The 6,945-nt window shown below is 45.7% G+C and overlaps 1 non-coding gene across 1 annotated transcript; it reads right to left on the bottom strand.

Moving 5' to 3' along the window:
• Positions 1 to 2,969: 2,969 nt before the first annotated feature.
• Positions 2,970 to 3,168, bottom strand: LOC145355191 (U2 spliceosomal RNA). The gene has a single exon (XR_013888930.1). It is a non-coding gene; the product is annotated as a U2 spliceosomal RNA (small nuclear RNA).
• Positions 3,169 to 6,945: the final 3,777 nt, after the last annotated feature.

Genomic DNA, 6,945 nt, shown 5'->3' with positions numbered 1-6,945 from the left:
CTATTTGTTAGGTGGGAAGTCTTGATAACTGAGCACTCACTGGGGAAAACACAGTAAGAAGTCTCACAAGACCAGGTTAAAGTCCAACAGGTTTATTTGGTAGCAAAAGCCACTAGCTTTCAGAGTGCTGCTCCTTTGCCAGGTGAGCAGGAGTTCTGTTTACAAACAGGGCATATAAAGACACAAACTCAATTTACAAAATAATGGTTGGAATGTGAGTCTTTACAGGTAATCAAGTCTTAAAAAGGTACAGCAGACACTATCAGTGGAGAGAGGGTTGAACACAGGTTAAAGAGATGTGTATTGTCTCCAGCCAGGACAGTTAGTGAGATTTTGCAAGTCCAGGCAAGTTGTGGGGGTTACAGATAGTGTGACATGATCCCAAGATCCCGGGTGAGGCCATCCTCATGTGTGCGGAACTTGTTTATCAGAATCCGTTCAGCGACCCTGCGTTGTCATTTCCCTCACTGGGGAAACAGAAAGCAAAGAGAGAAGGGCAGCAGGCAAGGTGACCGCTATGGCTCAAGAGTCTGGCACATACAGGTTGAATGTGGTACTGAGTACAGAAGTAATATGAGAAAACATATGACCTACATTTGGGGATCAGTGTAGTGTTGGACAGAGCCATGTGCACAAGCAAGCACGGAGCCAGCTCCTGGCTTGAATCCTTTACTGTCTATATGTGCATAGGCCTGATTAATAAACACATAGTTAACGTACTTAAGACTAAAGACTTCATCAAGACCCAATTGATAGCCAATACCCAAAACCACCACACTGTATTCAAAGAGTTAAGCGTAACAGTATCCGGCCAATGGAAATTAGACAAGCAGACAGTTTCAGAACAAATGGGTTATTTATCCATACAGATCCTGGCCACTTGCGAGGTTAATCCAAGAGCTTAGCAGGCAGATAAGGTGGCCACCTAAAGTAGAAGCCTTTAAATGTATGCAAATTGGGCCCTTTTATTTCACATAGTTGATGTAATTTTAAACTGGGGCCTGAGTGGAGTAGATTCATCATTAGTCAGAACCATGTTTGAAGATAAAAGTGGCATAGAAAGTCCATAACGTTCCTCTGTGGAGCCCGAGCGAGCTGTCACTTTTCTGGTTGCTGCTTCCAACTACAAGACTTTCCCTCGACCCCTTCCCCACCCCTCCCCTCTCTGTTACTGGTAGGGAAGCTGAGGGTGGGGGAGGTTGCTGAGGGCTCTTCTGAGCTAAGCTCACGCTCCTTCCACTACGAGGTAGGCCAACAGCTAAAATCTCCTGGCCTCCGCTGATTGGTAAATCAACTAGGGAGAGGTTTATGTACGTTAAAAGCAATAAAAATTAAACTCCATCCCCAAGCGCCTGCAGGTAGGAACGCACGTGGCATCGGATGTATTGCACAATGTCAGGAAATCAGTTAAAAAGAATGCAAGGACCGGGTCAGTACGAGGTGTACTGGATGAACCAGCAAGATTGAAAAAACAACTTACTTTTATATAGCGTCTTTCACAACCTTGGGATATTCTGTAGTACTGTACAACCAATGAAATATTTATGGCGTGGAGTCACCGTCGTAGTATTGGAAGTGCAGCAGCCATTTTTGCACAGCAAGATCCCACAAACACCAACAAAACCATGGCCAGACAACTTGTTTTACTGACAATGGTGGGGCGACAAATGCTGATCAATTCACTGGGAATAATTCCATTGCTCTTTTTAAAAATACCATCATGGATCTGTCTATGTGGTGGCACGGTAGCACAGTGGTTAGCACTGCTGCTTCACAGTTCCAGGGTCCTGGTTCGATTTCCAGCTCGGGTCACTGCCTGTGTGGAGTTTGCACATTCTCCTCATGTCTGCGTGGGCTTCCTCCAGGTACTCCGGTTTCCTCCCACAGTCCAAAGGTGTGGGGGTTAGGTTGATTGGCCATAGTAAGAAATTGCCCCTTAGTGTCCAGGGATACGTAGGTTAGAGGGATTAGTGGGTATAATATGTAGGGATATTGGGGTAGGGCCTGGGTGGGATTGTGGTCAGTGCAGACTTGATGGGCTGAAGGGCCTCTTTCTGCACTGAAGGGTTCTATGATTCTATGTTCACTCAATTGCATAAACAGGAGCCCAATTTAGTGTCTCAAAAGATGACATTTCCAACAGCGCTGCGTTCCCTGCGCCAGGGTATCGTGAAGCGCGACATCCAATCTACAACCCTCTGACTTGGAGTCTAAAGTATGATCCTGGAGCCGTGGTTGATAACAGGTAGGGTTCTAGTGCCATAACTTTCCCTCCATCCACATCCTTAATAAAAACCAAGGTCATGGTTCCAATTATCCCAGTCAGATTCTTCTTTGAAGTTGTTTATCCTTGATGCCACACTCCCCATTAAATAGTTTGATTGACTAATTCAATCATTCTTTCAAAAAGTGGTACAGACACAGTGGGACTCCTGTGCTGTGTTATTCTCTGGGCAGGATTTTTCTGCCCATGGGACTTTCTGGACCCACTGAATATGACCATCTCTGGCAGGTTCATAGAATCATGCAGGCAGAAGAGACCCTTCGGCCCATCAAATCCACACTGACACATTAGAAATACCTGAACTCCTGTCTAATCCCATCTGCCTGCACTTGGCCCATAGCCTTGAATGTTATGACATGCCAAGTGTTCACCTAAGTACTTTTTAAAAAGGATGTGAGGCAACCTGCCTCTACCACCCTCCCAGGCAGCATATTCTAGACCATCAGCACCCTCTAAGTAAAAAAAAAGTTTGTCCTCACATTCCCCTCTATACCTTCTGCCCATCACATTGATGTTATGCCCCCTTGTTACTGAGCCTTGAGCTAAAAGGGTTCCCAGGCACGATGAGACTTTTTTTAAAAAAAAACTTTATTCCAATCCAATCAAATCCAATCCAGAGTCCCAACAAGTTGGGACACTGCCGATCCAAGCTGATAAGACAGGGCTCTCACCTCCCGTCTTGGGCTTGATCTACATGATCCAAGCTGATCGGAGTAGGCATAACTCCTCCTCCAAGGCTTGATCTCATTTGCATCTTAGCCAAAAGGTTGAGATGCCGCTTGAAAAAATTGCTTCAAATGAAGCTAAAATGTAACCTAATGACTTCAACCGAGCGCAACATGTCAATACTACACTTGATCTTAGCCAAAAGGCCGAGAAGCAATGAGATAGTTGAACCACAAACACCGCAGACGTTGGCAAGACCAGAAGATCATGCCAATGGGAAGCCACCTCTGCTGGAAAACCTTCATGATGGGGCTGGAAAATCCTGTCCAATGAGTCTACAACTGCAAACAGGAATGGATTTCATAAATAGCAAACCCGGTGAATACTGTTCACAAATGGCCTCTATTTGATGACCAGACAAAAACTCATTTTGAAATATCATACTGTGTGTTGCTCTTTGCAAGAGTCTGTGCTGAGGCCACAAACAACATTTTATAAAGACCAAGATCATTTAGTTATAAATTGCTTATTTGCACATTTGGAAGGCTTCATAGAATCTAACTTGTGCAGGACTTTGAATAAAATGTCGTTGCACAGTTCCATTAGTTCCCACAGTGGCACTTGCCATTTTCAATCCACTCAGAATATGATTTACATTGAAATGCTCCCCCCAAGTCAAAAGTCCAGTGCAAATCAGAAGGAACAACTGCAAAAGGTCACACATATCTTCCAACGCTTCCAATGGTGCAGCTGTCTGCTTAACTGAAACTAACTGCAGCCAACTCCACAACAACAGATGTCCCGAGCGCGAGAGAAGTGTTGCGGAGTTTGATAATGAGCCGAAAAACATTTCCATAGGATCGATTACATTCAGCCCGCAGATGCTGCACACTTCCGTCAACAGTTGGGATCTAATCCCACTTTTGCAATGGATAGCTGTCGCATTAAGCCACATGTGCCCTGGGCCAGAACTTAAAAAAAATTGGAGGGAATCTAGTACAGCGCTCCTCACCTGCTCAGTGCTACCAGGCGCAGAATATTTCTATCATCGATCTTGTGATGTGACACATTTACATACAAGCCCAGTACGACAGGGCCAAGAACAGAACTATTGACTGCTGACCTCCTAAAGCACCACAGTAAACTGATCTCCCAAACGTGGTGCCAAGACTCCTTTGTCTCGACAGGGGCTCATCAACATCGTGAAATATTTCTTCTCCCACCACACTGGTGTCGTGTAAAGAAAACATAAACATATTTATTTCAAAAGTAAGTTTTCCACTTGGGCCAACAAGGATTTTTGTGCACGCACCTCAGGTACATTTCTATCTATTTTGTGATATGCTTCTAGCCCTCTGTACTCAATTGGGACAGAACTGACAGAGTGCTACATTGTTGGAGGAGCTGTCTTTGGAACGTGGCCCCAGTCAACACATGTCCCACAACGGATCAGAGGAAGTGGACAATCAAGTACTTCTGAAACTAAGTGGGTCCAGAAGTGGCTACTGGATGTCTCAAAAGCACTTTCCGACAGTAACAAGCATGTGGGAAATTGCAGCAGCCAACATGTGCACAGCAAGCTCCCACAAACAGCATTGCAATAATGGCCAGATTGCAGTGATGTTGACAGAGAGATAAATATCGGCTAACTGCACCAGGGAAAACTCTCCTGCTCGCTTCAAAATAGTGCCACGGGATCTTTTAAACCAGCCTGAGGTGATGGTTCAGGGCAGGTGAAAAGTCTTAACCAAAACAAGGTATTGTACTCCAGTATTGTACTGGAGCAATAGCTTTGACCACTGTGCTGGAGTGGGACTTGAACTCAGAATCCTGTGCTGCAACAGCACCAATTGAGCCATAGCTGACACAGGAGCCCTGTTTACAGTGTGTAAGGTGAGGGCACTGCAGAAGTAGGAACACTTAGTTGCTACACGAGCAATTCTTGTTTTTGTTTTAGCAGTTAGTGCAATGGTAACATTAGGATCTTACAATGTTAGCCAACACCAATGAAATTACTCACCACTGAGTGTGTGCCACCCACAGGCACACCAGGTATTGTAGGTAAATATCTAGATATTGTCCATAGTGTATGGACAATTAGTTTTGTCCTAAATTTCCATGGGCAAAGTTTTGAGAGATCCACTAATTGTCAATACATATTGGGTCTGATCCAGCCAAAGCTGCTCAGGTCTGTGGGATCCTTTAAAGATCATAGAAGCCCAGCAGCGCAGAAGGAGACCATTTGGTACATCAAGTCTGCACCGATAACAATCCCACCCCAGGCCCTATCCCCATACCCCACTAATCCCTCCAACCTACACATCCTGGGACACTAAGGGCAACTTAGCATGGCCAATCAACCTAACCCGCACATCTTTGGACAGCAGGAGGAAACCGGAGCACCCAGAGGAAACCCACGCAGACAAAGGGAGAATGTGCAAACTCCACACAGACAGTGACCCAAGCTGGGAATTGAACCCAGGTCCTTGGAGCTGTGAAGCAGCTGTGCTACCCACTGCACCACTCATGATAGCTCTCCATGCCACACAGGATACATACTTGGTGCTGAGCTGCCAGAGCCAATGTATCAGCTGGTACTAGGAGCTTATGGGATTCACAAAGATCCATTAATTATGTCCAGAGGCTCATGTTTAACCATTCAAGGACTAAATTCTTCTTCTTTGGAGTTTCAGATTTAATCAGGCATGCTGCTACTGTACATTCAGCGCTTCGAAAAGCCAGGGATGTGGGAACTGAGCATTGGGAATGGTTGTCCATCCGGTCCTACCTTTCTTGTAGTGTCAGGTAGGCAGGAAAACAAAGCTCCCTCCAGCCGTTCCCCGGTGTAACAGATTTGGTGCATTCCCATGTCCTTTGCTTCACCCTTGGTGTCTGTACCTTCAGCTGCCTCGGCCCTAGGTTCTGGAATTCCAACCCTAAAACTCCTCACCTCCCTCAGTTCCTTTAAGATGCTCCTTACAACCCTTTGACCAAGCTTTTGGCCCCCATCCCTATATCTCCTTGTGGCTTTACATCAAGTTTTGTTGGATAATACTCAAAAGCACCTGTGGGGATGTTTTGCGTGGAAAGGTGCTATACGAATACAAGTTGTTGTTGTTGATCACTGATCTAAAAAAAAGTCACAGCTTTATTAAGCATTGTTCTCCTAATCTTGAATGTATAGTTCTGTTAACGTTTGGGTTTGAGTGGCAAACCAAAGGGTTAATCAATCTGCAGGAATGCTGCCAACTTCACTTTGCCTAACAGTAACCTTATCCTGTTCAGTTCTGCAGTGCTCAGAGCTGCAGGCCAGAGAGGGAGGTCTGTTTTGATCCGTTGGGTTCTACATGTGCACATGTCCTACCCTGCAAACTCCTGTTAATGCCATTACGTTCACAGAGAGATAAGCCCAGACTCTGCTGTCAATCACCCTGTCCAAAGGGCCAGGCATGTGGCCCAGTGGAAGTTAATAAATTACCAGCATTTTGTTATAAACTGGCACTTGCGCTTCTCAAATACACCTCCAGCTTATAAATTACTGAATCAGGAGAGAGGAAAGGCGTGGGAACCAGGGACTGGGGCCCCCCCAGGCATATCAGTTTGCAAACAAAAAATGCTCAGTCACGTGCTTATCCTTCAGAAAGTGAAGTCTGGGGTATTATTAGGCTCATTTAATTAAAACTGATAAAAATGAACACAATGGTCTGCTGCCACAGAGATGCAAATTTATCACAGGGCAAAAGAAACCCCATCCTGAAACGGACTGATGTATAAAAACAGAGCTGCCATGAGGTGTGCTGTCCTTGCACATTGCCAACTCACCGCCGTTTACACAGGAGCAATTATCGCTCGAGCTATGCACCAGAGGGCATCGTACCTCAGCAAGGAGTCAACACCTTGGTGGGAGGGCGTGGGAGGAAAATGACTGGGGGGGGGGGGGGGTGGTGGGGTGGAAAGAAGAAACAAGGGGCTGCCGAGGATGAGAGGGGGTGTGA

This window comes from Carcharhinus amblyrhynchos, chromosome 18 (assembly GCF_965287045.1).
Source record: "Carcharhinus amblyrhynchos chromosome 18, sCarAmb.v2.hapA, whole genome shotgun sequence".
NCBI classification, from domain to species: domain Eukaryota; kingdom Metazoa; phylum Chordata; class Chondrichthyes; order Carcharhiniformes; family Carcharhinidae; genus Carcharhinus; species Carcharhinus amblyrhynchos.
Note: the sequence above shows the minus strand (reverse complement) of the source record. Positions and strands in the feature narration are given on the sequence as shown.